Source organism: Carcharhinus amblyrhynchos, unplaced genomic scaffold (genome assembly GCF_965287045.1).
Source record: "Carcharhinus amblyrhynchos unplaced genomic scaffold, sCarAmb.v2.hapA scaffold_38, whole genome shotgun sequence".
NCBI classification, from domain to species: Eukaryota; Metazoa; Chordata; class Chondrichthyes; order Carcharhiniformes; family Carcharhinidae; genus Carcharhinus; species Carcharhinus amblyrhynchos.
The window spans coordinates 6,397,947-6,418,439 of NW_027649779.1; positions in this window are offsets into that span (position 1 = coordinate 6,397,947).

A 20,493-nucleotide genomic window follows, 5' to 3' on the forward strand; every position below is an offset into this window, starting at 1 on the left:
AACCTTGAATATTATTTATTGATTTTAAATCCCCCGAATAATTGGACATTTCCGAGTGGCTGGTGGTGGCTTTCCGTCAGATTGAGATATCGGTGTTTTTTGTACCGAGGAGACTGAGGGTGGAGTCACTGTGTAAATATCATTATGTGGATGGATCCGGGACGGTGGTGACTGTCACAGCCGGTAAGTGACTCCAAACCCCGCCTTGTTACAGTCTGTCTGGTTTAATGTCCCCCTTCACTTTATCGTTGTGATCTTTCTCGTTTCAATCCCATCGAATCTTCCTGTGGAGAATCATCCGGTACAGATTCCGAGTTGGGAGCAGGGTGTGATTCTGGAACCGGCTCCAGTCAGTCCCGGGGAAAGTGTCTGTGAGACCCGCTGGAGTCGGCGGTCAGCGGGACATGGATGGTGGGGCGAAACCTCGGGGGGAGACTGGGGGCGGGAGTGGAGTGGGTTCGGGGAGAGGGTGGTGAGGCGCGGGGTGCGGGTGTTAGTGTTCAGTGTTCTGAGAGAGTTTACAGCGTCTGGGCGAATATTGCTTTAAGGGGCACATCAACATCAAGAGCGCAGACACTCCTGATAGTTTTTTTTTCAACAAACTTAAATTGAGGACACTCTCGAATCCACTCTGGATGTGAAATGTGACTGGGAGAGACCTGTCTGCCGTTTACAGCCCCACAGCGGGGTCTCAGAGCTCTCTCCTGGGCAGTAGATTTCAGTCCCAGACGTGTAATGTCAATAAGCTACCGGCTGAATGAGATCAATGTCACTGCGGCCAGTCCATTTAACCGCAGCGACTCCATCAATACCTGACCCAGGCGGCAAACAGGAAATTAAACAACGGTCTTCAGGTATAAGGAACCTTGTTGTTGGCCCGCAGGAATTTTGTAATAAAGAAATCAGTGACTAGAATCAGTGACATTGCACCTGATATCTCCTTAAATATCTTCCATATAAAAATCACTTTTTTTCTAATTTTCCCAAAGTCACATGGAGTGAATCAAATTGGATGAAGACTATCATCAGTGATACTGTGGACCTCCGGCGGAAGTCGGGATGGATCATCCATTCGACGCCTCTGGAGGAAAATTGTTGCCAATGCAGCGGATATTTTAGGCCACAAGGTTCCAGATTGTGTTTGAGTTCAATGCTGCAGCTGATGGCCCATAGAGCCTTATGGATGCCGACTAATGAATTGTTAGATCTATCTCATTTAGCACGGTGACTGTGTCATACTACAGGATGGAGCATAGCTCAATGTGAAGACAGGATTTTGTTTCCACAAGGACTGTAAGTGGTCACTCCTGCTGATACGACTCTGGTGATGCATCTGCAGCAGTCAGTTTGCTGAGGATGAGGTCAAGTATGCGTTTTGCCCTCTTGGCAGTTTTCTCGCTCTCTGCCACAGCTCCAGTCTAGCAGTTATCTCCAGCTGTATGCTATCGAGCCAGTCATAGTGATGGATATTGAAATCTCCCAACCAGGGTTCATTCTGCACCCTTGCTATCTTCAGTGCTTTTGAACACAAAATGGAGGATTTTAGATACATCAGCGGAGGCACACGGTAGTCAGCAGCAGGTTTCCTTGCCCATATCTGACCTGATGTCAGGAGAGTTTGTGAGGTTCAGAGACGATATTGAGGACTTCCAGGGCAAGTGGTCCTCAACTATACCACATCGTGCCGCCAGCTCTGCTTAGTATGTCCTACCATTGGGTCAGGACATACAGAGATTGGTGATGGTTGTTTCTGAGCTATTGCTGTAATTGATTTGTATGCCTGATTCCTGTTAATTGAAATCACACAGTGCAGTGAGAGAGTAAGGATGAAGTGAAAATCGTATAAAGGGAAGCAGGAACAACAGCACACAATTGTGAAGGAAATATTCCATAAGAATAAGCAATCAATTGACAGACAGAGAAGGATTGGATTGTCTCTGGAGAATACTGAAAATACAACACCCTAACACCCAAAGATTGATCGTGGGATTTGTGGAGATTCGGGTTGTAGTGTAATATTTGGTCTCTTTGTTTAGGAAGGATCTACATACTTCGGAGGGAATTTAATGAATGTCCTTCAAACAGAATTTTGGGATAAAATGCTTGTCCTTTGGGAGGGGACTGTATACCCATTGCCTATTTTCTCTAGACTAAGGAGTGAACTCACTAGATCTTATTATATTCTCAACGGACTTGACAAGACAAATTCGGGGTGTTTGTTTCTCTAGATTGGAAAGTCTGCAACTTGGGGTCAGATTTGCAGAAAACCTGTTCAGCCATTTGGGCTGAGAAGAGGGGAGACTTCATCAGTCAAAGCCATTGTGGTGAATGTGGGAATTATGTGTATCAGAGAGCTGTGGATAGTCAGTGTTGAACGCATTCAAGATAACGTTTGACAAAGGTCATCTGGACTCGAACGTCAGCTCATAGAACCCAAGAGTGCAGAAAGAGGCCCTTTGAGTCTGCACCAAATACAATCCCACCTAAGGCCCTACCCACATATCATGCCCACTAATCCTTCTAACCTACGCATCCCTGGACACTAAGGGGCAATTTATTGGCATGGCTAATCAACATAACCGGCACATTTTTGGATTGTGTGAGGAAACCGGAGTACCCGGAGGAAACCCACGCAGACATGGGGAGAACGTGCAAACTCCACACAGTGACGCGAGTCGGGAATCGAACCCCGGACCCTGGAGCTCTGAAGCAATAGTGCTAACCATTGTACTACCGTGCCGTCCTTTTCTGTCCTTATAGATGCTGTCACACCTGTTGAGATTTTCCAGCATTTTCTCTTTTGGTTTCAGATTCCAACATCCGCAGTAATTTGCTTTTACCTATCAGTTGGAACTATTGCTTTGATGTCTGTTTTTCTCAGGAAAGAAACCAGTAACAATTCACTTATCCCTTGAAAGGGGGAACATTTTGGGTTGCATTTTGTTTCCAGAAATTAGAGAAACACGAGGAGGATTCAGTAAAGTTTACTTTTTAGACACACGTAAGGCTTACATTAACAGTGCAATGAAGTTGTTGTAAAATTCCCCTAGTCTGGCGCCTGTTCGGATTAATGCCCTGAACCAGCAGGTCCTTTCAGAATGTGGGAGGAACCCTGAACGCCGGGAGGAAACCCGAACAAACAGGAGGAGACCTTGCAAACACCACACAGATAGTGACCCATGCCAGGAATCGAATCACACTCTCTACTGTCGCTCTCTCTCACACACTCTGTACCCGCTCTCGTTCACACATTCACTCTCACGCACTTTCTCTCTCTCTCTCTCTCTCCCTCTCTCTCTCTCTGACACCTACACACTCTGTCTCACCCACAAATGGCCTCTCTACACCTTCAGTGAAATCATTTTTTTTCAATAGTGAGGCGACCAGCACTGTACACAGCGCTCCAGATGTGGCCTATCGAAAGATTTGTACGGCTCTAACATAACCCCGCTGTTTCAATATGTTTTTTTTTGCCTCGACTTATAAAGGCACTTGTCCCGTCTGCCCCAATTATCATGCCCTATCTCCTTCAGGGATTTGTGGATAAGGAATCAAATCTTTCTGTTCATTTGAGCTTTCCAGTGTTCTGCCATTCATTAAATACTCCCTTATATTGTTACTCCTCCTAACGCACATCCACTCGCACTTTTCAGGATTAGGCTCTATGTGCCATTGACCTGCCATCTGACCAAGCAGCCAATATCACCCGACAACCTTTGCTCACTCTTAGCCATTCTGTCAGTCTTCGTGTCATGAGAAAACTTACCTACCATCGTCCACAAACAGACACACACAAAGACACACAGGTACACACACACACACGCACACACACACAAACTCACACACATACGCACACACACAAACTCTCGCATACACACACAAACTCTCACATATACACACACACACACGCACATACACATACAGACACACACAAACTCTCACACTCACACATACACATAGACACAAATAAACACACACACACAAACTCACACACACACACACACACACACACACACGTACACACACACACACACACACGCAAACTCACACACACACACACACACACAGTGCAGTGAGAGAGTGAGGAGGTTCCCTGTTTACCCCAGTGAGTACCATTCAAACTAACCCACATTGTGTGGATTGGGTATAAAGCTGCCCCAGTCCATCCCAATTACAGACACTGTTTGGGTTATAACTCTGTTGTGTGGTTTGACTCTGTTGGCCCATTAAACTCTCTGTGTTTAATTTCCAGGATCTTTCAGTGGGTCAGTGACACAGAGCCCAGCAGCGGTGACCAGGGAGGAATGTCAGTCTCTCACCATCACCTGTGATTTCAAAGGTGATTCTTCTAGTTTGGAGGGCGGACATTTCTTTAAACAAACACAGGTCGGGAAAGAAAGGGAGCGGATCTCCAGCGGAGGGAGATTTATTGTGTCCGTGAATAAAGCACAAAATAAATTTTCGCTGGAAATTCGGGATGTGAGAGTTGAAGACACCGCCATCTATTACTGTAAAGCTCAGTATAAACATCAATGTCGGAGTAGCATTTATGCAGACGGATCTGGAACGGTGGTGACTATCACAGCTGGTAAGTGACTCCAAGCCGAAATATGTTACAGACTTACTATGTTCATGTCCGCACTGTGGAGTTGCTGAGGTGGTGTTAGTGTAATTGTGTTAGTATTTCTGTGACCCAGACCAGTGCTCTGTCTGCACACGGTCAAATCTCACCAGGGCAGCTGGTGCAATTTAAAGGAAATTTATGTGAGCAACTGGAACTAAAGGCCAATCTCAGTGTGGCGATGATAAACTGTTACAGATGGAAATCTGCCGTTTTCAGCTGGTGAAGTAAATATGCCCATCAGTATAAAGCAATATGGTTTACTTTTATATGCTGTCTGAAATGAAGCTGAGCGGGGCACTGAGTAGAAACAAATTGTTGTGGCTCCGAATGTGGAATACCCAGGTATTCTCCTTGGCTGTGACATGGCACCGGAAATGACCATGGCAAAACCAATCCTCCCATTGCCCCTGACTGACCCTTTAAGATGTCAGTTACTTCCAAGGCCATTCCACTTATTAAAGATGGCTACTTTTACTTTTTCCTAAGATGAAGAATGTTCCATGATGCCTTCCTTGCCCGCTGGTACAGCATAATTGAAATATGCTATCATAGAGTTATATAACATGGATTAGGCCCTTCAGCTTATCAAGTCTGTACCAACAAAATCTTCACTAATTCCACCTTCCAGCACTAGGCCCATAGCCTTAAATGTTTCAGAAGTTCATCCACATCCTCCATCTCCTTATCTAAACATATGCCACCTGTTTATTGACCCTTCAACTATGGGGAGCATTTGTTTCCCATCTACCCTGTCAACTCGGGTATAAACTTATCGACCTCAAAGAGGTACTCTGTTCTGAAGAACACAATGTAAGCCTATCCAGGCTGTCCTCGGAGTTCAAATGTTCCATCGTAGGCGACATTACGGTGAATCTCCTCCATTCCCCTTCAGTGAAATAACATTCTTTCAATAGTGAGGAGACCAGCACTGTACATAGTACTTCAGATGTGGCCTATTGAAAGCGTTTATATCTCTAACATAACCCCGCTGTTTTAATAGATTATACCATGACTTAGAAAGGTAATTATCCTGTCTGTCCCTATTGTAATGTCCTATCGCCTTCAGGGATTTGTGGACAAGGAATCACATCTTTCTGTTCATTTGAGCTTTCCAGTCTCCTACCATTCATCAAAAACTCTTTTGTTTTGTTGCTCCTAATAACGGTCATCCACTCGCAGTTTTCAGTATTAAGTTCCATGTGCCATTGATCTGCCATCTGACCAAGCTGCCAATATCATCCGACAGTCTTTGACCTTCTCCCTCACTATCAACCATTCTGTCAATCTTGGGCCATGAGAAAACTTACATAACATCCATCCTCCACACACACACAGACACACACACACACACACACACACACGCACACACACACACACGTACAGACACACACACATACACACGCACACACACACAAACTCACATACATACACACACACAAACTCACACACATACACACACACACAAACTCACACACACAAACTCTCACATACACGCACACACTCACACATACACACACACAAACTCTCTCACACACACATACACACACACACAAATACACACACACACACACACACACACACACACACACACACACACACACACACACACACACACACACACACACACACACACACACACACTGCAGTGAGAGAGTGAGGAGGGTGCCTGTTTACACCAGTGAGTACCATTCAAACTAACCCACATTGTGTGGATTGGGTATAAAGCTGCCCCAGTCCATGCCAATTACAGACACTGTTTGGGTTATAACTCTGTTGTGTGGTTTGGCTCTGTTAGCCCATTAAACTCTCTGTGTTTAATTTCCAGGACCTTTCAGTGGCTCAGTGACACAGAGCCCAGCAGCGGTGACCAGGAAGGAATGTCAGTCTCTCACCATCACCTGTGATTTCAAAGGTGATTCTTCTAGTTTGGAGGGCGGACATTTCTTTAAACAAACACAGATCGGGAAAGAATGGGAGCGGATCTCCAGCGCAGAGAGATTCCTTGTGTCCGTGAATAAAGCACAAAATAAATTTTCGCTGGAAATTCGAGATGTGAGAGTTGAAGACACCGCCATCTATTACTGTAAAGCTCAGTATAAACATCAATGTCGGAGTAGCATTTATGCAAACGGATCTGGAACGGTGGTGACTATCACAGCTGGTAAGTGACTCCAAGCCGAAATATGTTACAGACTTACTATGTTCATGTCCGCACTGTGGAGTTGCTGAGGTGCTGGTAGTGTACTTGCGTAAGTATTTCTGTGACCCAGACCAGTGCTCTGTCTGCACACGGTCAAATCTCACCAGGGCAGCTGGTGCAATTTAAAGGAAATTTATGTGAGCAACTGGAACTAAAGGCCAATCTCAGTGTGGCGATGATAAACTGTTACAGATGGAAATCTGCCGTTTTCAGCTGGTGAAGTAAATATGCCCATCAGTATAAAGCAATATGGTTTACTTTTATATGCTGTCTGAAATGAAGCTGAGCGGGGCACTGAGTAGAAACAAATTGTTGTGGCTCCGAATGTGGAATACCCAGGTATTCTCCTTGGCTGTGACATGGCACCGGAAATGACCATGGCAAAACCAATCCTCCCATTGCCCCTGACTGACCCTTTAAGATGTCAGTTACTTCCAAGGCCATTCCACTTATTAAAGATGGCTACTTTTACTTTTTCCTAAGATGAAGAATGTTCCATGATGCCTTCCTTGCCCGCTGGTACAGCATAATTGAAATATGCTATCATAGAGTTATATAACATGGATTAGGCCCTTCAGCTTATCAAGTCTGTACCAACAAAATCTTCACTAATTCCACCTTCCAGCACTAGGCCCATAGCCTTAAATGTTTCAGAAGTTCATCCACATCCTCCATCTCCTTATCTAAACATATGCCACCTGTTTATTGACCCTTCAACTATGGGGAGCATTTGTTTCCCATCTACCCTGTCAACTCGGGTATAAACTTATCGACCTCAAAGAGGTACTCTGTTCTGAAGAACACAATGTAAGCCTATCCAGGCTGTCCTCGGAGTTCAAATGTTCCATCGTAGGCGACATTACGGTGAATCTCCTCCATTCCCCTTCAGTGAAATAACATTCTTTCAATAGTGAGGAGACCAGCACTGTACATAGTACTTCAGATGTGGCCTATTGAAAGCGTTTATATCTCTAACATAACCCCGCTGTTTTAATAGATTATACCATGACTTAGAAAGGTAATTATCCTGTCTGTCCCTATTGTAATGTCCTATCGCCTTCAGGGATTTGTGGACAAGGAATCACATCTTTCTGTTCATTTGAGCTTTCCAGTCTCCTACCATTCATCAAAAACTCTTTTGTTTTGTTGCTCCTAATAACGGTCATCCACTCGCAGTTTTCAGTATTAAGTTCCATGTGCCATTGATCTGCCATCTGACCAAGCTGCCAATATCATCCGACAGTCTTTGACCTTCTCCCTCACTATCAACCATTCTGTCAATCTTGGGCCATGAGAAAACTTACATAACATCCATCCTCCACACACACACAGACACACACACACACACACACACACACGCACACACACACACACGTACAGACACACACACATACACACGCACACACACACAAACTCACATACATACACACACACAAACTCACACACATACACACACACACAAACTCACACACACAAACTCTCACATACACGCACACACTCACACATACACACACACAAACTCTCTCACACACACATACACACACACACAAATACACACACACACACACACACACACACACACACACACACACACACACACACACACACACACACACACACACACACACACACTGCAGTGAGAGAGTGAGGAGGGTGCCTGTTTACACCAGTGAGTACCATTCAAACTAACCCACATTGTGTGGATTGGGTATAAAGCTGCCCCAGTCCATGCCAATTACAGACACTGTTTGGGTTATAACTCTGTTGTGTGGTTTGGCTCTGTTAGCCCATTAAACTCTCTGTGTTTAATTTCCAGGACCTTTCAGTGGCTCAGTGACACAGAGCCCAGCAGCGGTGACCAGGAAGGAATGTCAGTCTCTCACCATCACCTGTGATTTCAAAGGTGATTCTTCTAGTTTGGAGGGCGGACATTTCTTTAAACAAACACAGATCGGGAAAGAATGGGAGCGGATCTCCAGCGCAGAGAGATTCCTTGTGTCCGTGAATAAAGCACAAAATAAATTTTCGCTGGAAATTCGAGATGTGAGAGTTGAAGACACCGCCATCTATTACTGTAAAGCTCAGTATAAACATCAATGTCGGAGTAGCATTTATGCAAACGGATCTGGAACGGTGGTGACTATCACAGCTGGTAAGTGACTCCAAGCCGAAATATGTTACAGACTTACTATGTTCATGTCCGCACTGTGGAGTTGCTGAGGTGCTGGTAGTGTACTTGCGTAAGTATTTCTGTGACCCAGACCAGTGCTCTGTCTGCACACGGTCAAATCTCACCAGGGCAGCTGGTGCAATTTAAAGGAAATTTATGTGAGCAACTGGAACTAAAGGCCAATCTCAGTGTGGCGATGATAAACTGTTACAGATGGAAATCTGCCGTTTTCAGCTGGTGAAGTAAATATGCCCATCAGTATAAAGCAATATGGTTTACTTTTATATGTTGTCTGAAATGAAGCTGATCGAGACACTGAGTAGAAAGAAATTGTTGTGGCGTCCGAATGTGGAATACCCAGGTATTCTACTTGGCTGTGACATGGCACTGGAAATGCCCATGGCAAACCCAATCCTCCCATTGTCCCTGACTGACCCTTTAAGATGTCAGTTACTTCCAAGGCCATTCCACTTATTAAAGATTGCTACTTTTACTTTTTTCTAAGATGAAGAATGTTCCATGATGCCTTCCTTGCCCGCTGGTACAGCATAATTGAAATATGCTATCATAGAGTGATATAAAATGGATTAGGCCCTTCAGATTATCAAGTCTGTACCAACAAAATCTTCACTAATTCCACCTTCCAGCACTAGGCCCATAGCCTTAAATGTTTCAGAAGTTCATCCACATCCTCCATCTCCTTATCTAAACATATGCCACCTGTTTATTGACCCTTCAACTATGGGGAGCATTTGTTTCCCATCTACCCTGTCAACTCGGGTATAAACTTATCGACCTCAAAGAGGTACTCTGTTCTGAAGAACACAATGTAAGCCTATCCAGGCTGTCCTCGGAGTTCAAATGTTCCATCGTAGGCGACATTACGGTGAATCTCCTCCATTCCCCTTCAGTAAAATAACATTCTTTCATTAGTGAGGAGACCAGCACTGTACACAGTACTTCAGATGTGGCCTATTGAAAGCGTTTATATCTCTAACTTAACCCCGCTGTTTTAATAGATTATGCCATGACTTAGAAAGGTAATTATCCTGTCTGTCCCTATTATAATGCCCTATCGCCTTCAGGGATTTGTGGACAAGGAATCACATCTTTCTGTTCATTTGAGCTTTCCAGTCTCCTACCATTCATCAAAAACTCTCTTGTTTTGTTGCTCCTAACAACGGTCATCCACTCGCAATTTTCAGTATTAAGTTCCATGTGCCATTGATCTGCCATCTGACCAAGCTGCCAATATCATCCGACAGCCTTTGACCTTCTGCCTCACTATTAACCATTCTGTCAATCTTGGGCCATGAGAAAACTTACATAACATCCATCCTCCACACACACACAGACACACACACACACACACACACACACACACATACACACGCACACACACACAAAATCACATACATACGCACACACAAACTCACACACATACACATACACACACAAACTCACACACATACACACACACACAAACTCTCGCATACACACACACACTCACACATACACATACACACACACAAACTCTCTCACACACACATACACATACACACAAATACACACACAAACACACACACACACACACACACACACACACAATGTAGTGAGAGAGTGAGGAGGGAGCCTGCTTACCCCAATGAATACCATTCAAACTAACCCACATTGTGTGGATTGGGTATAAAGCTGCCCCAGTCCATCCCAATTACAGACACTGTTTGGGTTATAACTCTGTTGTGTGGTTCAGCTCTGTTAGCCCATTAAACTCTCTGTGTTTAATTTCCAGGATCTTTCAGTGGGTCAGTGACACAGAGCCCAGCAGCGGTGACCAGGAAGGAATGTCAGTCTCTCACCATCACCTGTGATTTCAAAGGTGATTCTTCTAGTTTGGAGGGCGGACGTTTCTTTAAACAAACACAGATCGGGAAAGAATGGGAGCGGATCTCCAGCGGAGGGAGATTTGTTGTGTCCGTGAATAAAGCACAAAATAAATTTTCGCTGGAAATTCGAGATGTGAGAGTTGAAGACACAGCCATCTATTACTGTAAAGCTCAGTATAAACATCAATGTCGGAGTGGCATTTATGCAGACGGATCTGGAACAGTGGTGGCTATCACAGCTGGTAAGTGACTCCAAGCCGAAATATGTTACAGACTTACTATGTTCATGTCCGCACTGTGAAGTTGCTGAGGTGGTGGTAGTGTACTTGCGTAAGTATTTCTGTGACCCAGACCAGTGCTCTGTCTGCACACGGTCAAACCTCACCAGGGCAGCTGGTGCAATTTAAAGGAAATTTATGTGAGCAACTGGAACTAAAGGCCAATCTCAGTATGGCGATGATAAACTGTTACAGATGGAAATCTGCCGTTTTCAGCTGGTGAAGTAAATATGCCCATCAGTATAAAGCAATATGGTTTACTTTTATATGCTGTCTGAAATGATGCTGAGCGGGGCACTGAGTAGAAACAAATTGTTGTGGCGTCCGAATGTGGAATACCCAGGTATTCTACTTGGCTGTGACATGGCACCGGAACTGCCCATGGCAAACCCAATCCTCCCATTGTCCCTGACTGACCCTTTAAGGTGTCAGTTACTTCCAAGGCCATTCCACTTATTAAAGATTGCTACTTTTACTTTTTTCTAAGATGAAGAATGTTCCATGGTGTCTTCCTTGCCCGCTGGTACAGCATAATTGAAATATGCTATCATAGAGTTATATAACATGGATTAGGCCCTTCAGCTTATCAAGTCTGTACTAACAAAATCTTCACTAATTCGACCTTCCAGCACTAGGCCCATAGCCTTAAATGTTTCAGAAGTTCATCCACTTCCTCCATCTCCTTATCTAAACATATGCCACCTGTTTATTGACCCTTCAACTATGGGGAGCATTTGTTTCCCATCTACCCTGTCAACTCGGGTATAAACTTATCGACCTCAAAGAGGTACTCTGTTCTGAAGAACACAATGTAAGCCTATCCAGGCTGTCCTCGGAGTTCAAATGTTCCATCGTAGGCGACATTACGGTGAATCTCCTCCATTCCCCTTCAGTGAAATAACATTCTTTCATTAGTGAGGAGACCAGCACTGTACACAGTACTTCAGATGTGGCCTGTCGAAAGCGTTTATGTCTCTAAAATAACCCCGCTGTTTTCATAGATTATGCCATGAGTTAGAAAGGTAATTATCCTGTCTGTCCCTATTATAATGTCCTATCGCCTTCAGGGATTTGTGGACAAGGAATCACATCTTTCTGTTCATTTGAGCTTTCCAGTCTCCTACCATTCATCAAAAACTCTCTTGTTTTGTTACTCTGAACAACGGTCATCCACTCGCACTTTTCAGTACTAAGTTCCATGTGCCATTGATCTGCCATCTGACCAAGCTGTCAATATCATCCGACAGCCTTTGACCTTCTCCCTCACTCCTAACCATTCTGTCAATCTTGGGCCATGAGAAAACTTACATAACATCCATCCTCCACACACACACACACACACACACATACACGCCGACACAAATACACACACACGCACATGCATACACACACATGAACACCTACACACTCACACACATGCACACGTACACACACACCCTCTCACACACACGCACTCGCACACGCACACATACAGTTACACGCACACTCACAAACGCACATGCAAACACACACACACATACTCACACACACAAGCACACACACACACACACTCAGGCGCACACAATCCACACACACACAGACACTCAAACATGCACACACACAGAAACTCACAATTACACACACGCACACACACACTCCCTCACACACAAGCCCACACACACGCATATACTCACACCCACGCACACACACAGACACACAGATACACAGACACACAGATACACACACACACTCACGCACACACACAAACACAGTATATATGACAAATAATGAGGGATGGTGATGATGGTTTCCTCGCTTTGCTGTAATTTAGTTACATCCCTTTATTGACATTACACACTGTAGTGAGAGAGTGAGGAGGGTGCCTGCTTACCCCATGAATACCATTCAAACTAACCCACATTGTGTGGATAGGGTATAAAGCTGTCCCAGTCCATCCCAATTACAGACACTGTTTGGGGTTTTAGCTCCGTTGTGTGGTTCAGCTCTGACGGTCCATTAAACTCTCTGTGTTTAATTTCCAGGATCTTTCAGTGGGTCAGTGACTCAGAGCCCAGCAGCGGTGACCAGGAAGGAATGTCAGTCTCTCACCATCACCTGTGTTTTCAAAGCTGATTATTCTAGTTTGGAGGCCGGACATTTCTTTAAACAAACACAGGTCGGGAAAGAATGGGAGCGGATCTCCAGCGGAGGGAGATTTGTTGTGTCCGTGAATAAAGCACAAAATACATTTTCGCTGGAAATTCGGGATGTGAGAGTTGAAGACACCGCCATCTATTACTGTAAAGCTCAGTATAAACATCAATGTGGGAGTAGCGTTTCGAAAGCGGGTTATGCAGACGGACCTGGGACGGTAGTGAATATCACAGCTGGTAAGTGACTCCAAGCCGAAATATGTTACAGAATTAGTAGGTTCATGTCCGCACGGTGGAGTTGGTGATGTGGTGGTAATGTAATTGTGTGAGTATTTCTGTGACCCAGACCAGTGCTCTGTCTGCACACGGTCAAATCTCACCAGGGCAGCTGGTGCAATTTAATGGAAATTTATGTGAGCAACTGGAACTAAAGGCCAATCTCAGTGTGGCGATGATAAACTGTTACTGATAGAAATCTGCCGTTTTCAGCTGGTGACGTAAATATGCCCATCAGAATAAAGCAATATGGTTTACTTTTATATGCTGTCTGAAATGATGCTGAACGAGGCACTGAGTAGAAAGAAATTGTTGTGTCTCCGAATGTGGAATACCCAGGTATTCTACTTGGCTGTGACATGGCACCGGAAATGACCATGGCAAACCCAATCTCCCATTGTCCCCTGATTGACCATTTAAGTTGGCAATTACTTCCAAGGCCATTCCACTTATTAAAGATTGCTTCTGTTACAGTTTTTTCTAAGATGAAGAATGTTCCACGCTGTCTTCCTTGCCCGTTGATACAGCATAGTTGAAATATGCTATCATAGAGTTATATAACATGGATTAGGCCCTTCAGCCTATCAAGTCAGTACCAAAAAAATCTTCACTAATTCCACCTTCCAGCGCTAGGCCCATAGCCTGAAATGTTTCAAAACTTCATCTGCGTTCTCCATCTCCTTGCCTAAACATATGCCGCCTGTTTATTGGCCCTTCAACTATGGTGAGCATTTGCTTCCTATCTACCCTGTCATTCCGGGTATAAACTTATAGACCTCAAAGAGGGACTCTGTTCTGAAGAGCACAATGTATTGTGCTGTTCAGCCCAGGCTCTCCCTGAAGTTCAAATGCTCCATCGTAGGCGACATTACTGTGTACCTCCCCTGTTTCCCCTTCAGTGAAATCATATCCTTTCAATAGTGAGGTGACCAGCACTGTACACAGTACTCCAGATGTGGCCTATCGAAAGCTTTTATAGCTCTAACATAACCCCGTTGTTTTGATAATTTATGCCATGAGATATAAAGGCGATTGTCCCGTCTGCCCGTATTATAATGTCCTATCGCCTTCAGGGATTTGTGGATGAGGAATCACATCTTTCTGTTCATTTGTGTTTTCCAGTGTCCTACCATTCATCAAAAACTCTCTTGTCTTGTTACTCCTAACAACAGTCATCCATTTGCACTTTTCAGTATGCAGTTCCATGTGCCGTTGTTCTGCCATCTGACAAAGCTGTCAATAATATCAGACAAACTTTGACCTTCTCCCTCACTATTAACCATTCTGTCAATCTTGGGCCATGAGAAAACTTACATACCATCCATCCTTTATACACACACACACACACACACATACACACACACACAAACTCACACACACACACGCATGCACACACACACACGCATACACACGCACACACACAATATATATCAGAAATAATGAGTGATGGTGATGATGATTTCCTGGATTTGCTGTAATTTAGTTACATCCCTGATAACAGTTTATTGAAATCACACAGTGCTGTTTACCCTATGAGTACCATTCAAACTAACCCACATTGTGTGGATTGGGTATAAAGCTGCCCCAGTCCATCCCAATTAGAGACACTGTTTGGGGTTTCAGCTTCCTTGTGTGGTTTGGCTCTGACGGCCCATTAAATTTTCTGTGTTTAATTTCCAGAATCTTTCAGTGGGTCAGTGACACAGAGCCCAGCAGCGGTGACCAGGAAGGAATGTCAGTCTCTCACCATCACCTGTGTTTTCAAAGCTGATTATTCTAGTTTGGAGGGCGGACATTTCTTTAAACAAACACAGGTCGGGACAGAGTGGGAGCGGATCTCCAGCGGAGGGAGATTTATTGTGTCAATGAATAAAGCACAAAATAAATTTTCGCTGAAAATTCGGGATGTGAGAGTTGAAGACACCGCCATCTATTACTGTAAAGCTCAATATAAACATCAATGTGGGAGTAGCATTTTGAAAGCGGGTGATGCAGATGGACCTGGAACAGTGGTGACTATCACAGCTGGTAAGTGATTCCAAGCCGAAATATGTTAGATTCTTACTTGGTTCATGTCCGCACTGAAGAGTTGGTGATGTGGTGGTAATTTAATTGTGTTAGTATTTCTGTGACCCAGACCAGTGCTCTGCCTGAACACAGTCAGATCTCACCAGAGTAGCTGGTGCAATTTAAAGGAAATTTATGAGGGCAACTGGAACTTAAGACCAATCTCAGTATGGCGCCGATAAACTGCTACGGATGGAAATCTGCCGTTTTTTTCACCTGGTGAAATAAATATGCCCATCAGTATAAAGCAATATGGTTTACTTTTATATGTTTGAAATGATGCTGAGCGAGGCACTGAGTAGAAACAAATTGTTGTGGCTCCGAATGTGGAATACCCAGGTATTCTATTGGCTGTGACATGGCACCGGAAATGACCATGGCAAACCCAATCCTCCCATTGTCCCTGACTGACCCTTTAAGTTGTCAGTTACTTCCAAGGCCATTCCACTTATTAAAGATTGATCCTGTTAGTTCTTCCTAAGATGAAGAATATTCTATGTTGTCTTCCTTGTCCGCTGGTACAGCATAGTTGAAATATGCTACCATAGAGTTATATAACATGGATTAGGCCCTTCAGCATATCAAGTCTGTACCAACAAAATCTTCACTAATTCCACCTTCCAGCACTAGGCCCATAGCCTTAAATATTTCAAAAATTCATCTACATCCTCCATCTCCTTATCTAAACATATGCCACCTGTTTATTGACCCTTCAACTATGGGGAGCATTTGCTTCCCGTCTACCCTGTCAATCCCTGTATAAACGTATAGACCTCAAAGAGATACTCTGCTCTGAAGAACACAATGTAAGCTTATCCTGGATCTCTTGAAGTTCAAATGCTCCATCGTAGGCGACATGATGGTGTATCTCCTCCATTCCCCTTAAGTGAAATCATATTTTTTCTGTGGAGAGACGACCAGCACTGTACACAGTACTCCAGATGTGGCCTATCGAAAGCTTTGTACAACTCTAACATTACCCCGCTGTTTTAATAATTTACGCCACGACTTATTAAGACGATTACCACGTCTGCCCCGATTATAGTGTCCTATCGCTTTCAGTGATTTGTGGACAAGGAATCAAATCTTTCTGTTCATGTGAGCTTTCCAGTGTCCTGCCATTCATTAAATACTCCCTTGTTTTGTTACTCGTCCCAACGTGCATCCCCTTGCAATTTTCAGGATTAAGTTCCATCTGCCATTGACTTGCATTTCACCCCACCCGTAACCCTCGATATTAAAGCATTACTCCTCTATTTTCAACACCACTTGGAAGAAGAAATGATTGTGGTGATAAACGCAATGGAGCCCAATCTGGAACATTCTGAAAAGATTTTAACACAAACATAACAAATGACTTATATCTTTGAAATAAGTGAACCAAAGATTACCATACCAGATTTCATACTGAAAGTGATTGCCCTGTGAGAAGACATTTACTATCCAAATACCAACTTCTCAAGAGTTCAGAAGCATTCAACAGAAAATATTCTCCGGAGGTTTGACGAAGGAGATTCTGAGCATGTGTCCAGGCAGGGACGCCTTTAGCTTTGGGTCACAGCGTTTAAATAATTGTCAATAATTCAGAAGAAGATAAATTCCTTTGGTCATTCCATTTATGAGAATCGCAGAAGGGTATATGTCAGAGAACTGTGAATGCTCAGTGGTTTTGTGTATTCAAGGCAAATACGGACAAGGTTTTGCAAACTTAAAGGATTTTTTTTTAACTGGGTAAGTTCAGGAATGTGTTGGTGAGTTAATCCCAACTTTGTTGACAACAGGGAAGTTTTTAGAGTTCCCTCTTTGATTTCATAAATGTGTATCTCTCGAAAGTTCAAAGAGCCTAGGTCACATTTTCTCTGGAAGGTAAAGAGAGAAGGGAAGAATTCATAGAAATCATTTAAATTCTGATTGTTTAATGTGTGGGTGTTGACCAGTTCTTTATTTGTATGTGAGATTAGAACAATTTATACACGGTCATCACTAATAAAACTAATACACAGATTGGGAGTAATAACTGTATGCTGGATTGTCAGAACTTGTCCTATAGAACAATTGGAGACGGTAGTTTTGATGCATTTGTGGGGCATCTTGAACATACAAGGGGAGGCAGGTTATAGATTTACAAAGGGAGCTGGATGTAAATATCAACTAGATTTCTGGATGGAGGGGGCTGGCCTGGATAAATTTGCAACATAAATCAGTTGGGCCAAATGGTATAATCTATTTCGGCAGACTCTTAAGACTTAGAGAACACCCTGCCCGAAGAACCAGGGAGAGAATGTTAATGTGCAGAAAGTATTGAAATTGTCAGAGAGCCGGAAGAGGCCGTTCCCAGTGTGTAACTGTAAAACCACTGTGGATACTGAACAAACTGAACCTAACAGACAGCTGAGAGCCTTGGAGACAAGTTCCCACGATTACAAGACACCAAACAACAGATTGTGAATATAGAAATAAAATGAAACTGACTTAATAATTCTATTTTAATGGAAAGAGAGAACAATACTTTACATAGAAAGAAGATAAACACATTGGTGAAAAGGCAAACATAAACTCCCGGGAAGTTTTAAACCGATATAAATTAATGACATTTGACCATAGATGTGCAGCATCGTTCAGTCCCTTTGAATTTGATAAATCACAATAATGTTCTGTTGGATCTTGCTGTGCTCGGTTGTGGAACACCTCTGGGTTATCCTCGGATGATCATTTCTGGAAAAAAGATTGCCTCACTGATCATAAAATGTTCCCTAGTGCTTTTCTGTCAATAAGAAAAGTAGAAACTGAATTGTACTCTACATCATGGGATCATGCAACGCGGAGGAATGGCATTCGGCCCTTCTGGTAGATGCTGCCCCTTTATAAATGAAATCTAATTCTTCCTAACCCCATTAAAATTTCCCCATATTACCCTGTTTGCCTTTCCTGTGCTGGTACTTGATCATAACCAGTTGGTAATGTCCAACTGCTCATTCACTGTTGAATCTGTTGTCACCACTCATCTTGACAATGCATTCCAGATCAGTAGTACTTGGTGTGTAATATATACCATTTCAGTCCTCGCTGGTTTGTATCGTAATAACAGTGAATTTAGTTCCATCAGATTTAATGTGGTTACAATACCGCAAATGAAGGCATGTTCCTGTGATTCCCATAGTGCATGGTAAAAAAAAGGGGATAAAATATCCACTTTTTTTTAATCCTCCAGATTCCAGTTCCCTGGTGTCCAAGAATCCGCCTCTCCAAACCTCTGCTGCAGGCAACACAGTTACTCTAAGATGTGGATATTCAGGGTTATGTCAGTACACAGTATACTGGTACAGTCAATCCCCAGGACAGGCTCTGGAATTATTGCATCAGGCGCACACTTCAGGAGGGGACAACAAAGAAAATGCTGCCGGAGACAGAATTTCTGCTTCTATCGATTCTGGCGAGAAAATCGGCCAGTTAACAATCTCCAAACTGCAACTGAGCGACTCGGCTGTTTATTACTGTGCACTGAGTCAACACACAGCACAGTGATACAGAACATGGAGAGAGAGGTACAGAAACCTCAACATGGTGAGAATTATAGCCAGCGTGATACAGAACACGGAGAGAGTGGTACAGAAACCTAAACATGGTAAGGATTATAGACACAGTGATACAGAACAGGGAGAAAGCTGTGCAGAGACCTGAACATGGTGAGGATTATGTTGTGGTACCATAGTAGCTGAATCTTCCCTAACGCCCGTGCAATAACCTCCCAGTCCCTAAGGAGAACACTAAGCTCGCTCAATTGCACCCCCTCCCCTCCACAGCAATCCCCACCACCGCCTTCCATCCCCACATGATATTCACTGAGTGTACACCATTACTGGTCTGTCCCAAACGCACTGGGACAAGACAGAGGGACAGAAAGAGGTGGACGAGGCCACAATAGATTTTGTTATGGAATCAAAGGGTGTGTGACATACGTAGAGACTAGAAAGCTCATCTTTGGCAATGGAACCAGGCTGATTGTGGAACCCAGTAAGTAACTAATTCTGGATAATGATTACTCAACATGTTATTTTCCCCCAAGACTTCCTTGAGGCATACAGTCGCTGTGTTATTTCAATTATCACTGTTTTTTTGAATGGAACAGGTGAGCAGTTCTCACTGGGAATCCAAAGAACGGCTTCACTGGGCATTGAGATAGAGCAGATGAGAGTTTTATTGTTTCCACAATTCAGGATTGTTTCCTTAAAACATTTAACTGGCCTTTAACATAAAAAAAACACCTGGTAGCTGGCAAGGAGATGTGTAACTGAAATGGTAGTGCGTAATGTAATTAAATGTTATATTGATAGACAGTTAGAAGAGGCCCACCCCAATGGAGTCATAGAGATAGAGAACATTGTAAAACTCGCTTCAACCTAATGAGGGGCAGAAATAATGTAGTCAGGAAGATACCGATCCCCGTTTTAGAGGGATCAATGAGGAGTGTTTTTTTTCGGTGAGGCGGGGGCTGGCGGGGAGGAGGCATTGATTTAAGGTACGGGGTAGGCGAGTTAGAGGGAAGTCTGGAACTCGCCATCTGATAGGGTTCTGGTCACAGAGACCCTCGCAACACTTGGTGATGCACTTTTGATGCCATATCATACACAGTAATGGGCCAAGTGCTGGAAATGGGATTAGAGAAGTCAGTTAGTTGTCTTTGGATGGGGCAGACACGAAGGGCCGTTGATGTGCTGTAGACTTCTATTTTATTCCCTGTTGGGAGAGTCTAGGACCAGAGGCTAAACCCCAGAGTAAGGCGTTGCCGATTTAAAGAGAGAGAAGATGAAGAATTTCTTCCTTCAGATTGTATCGGATCTGTGGACTTCTTTATCACAG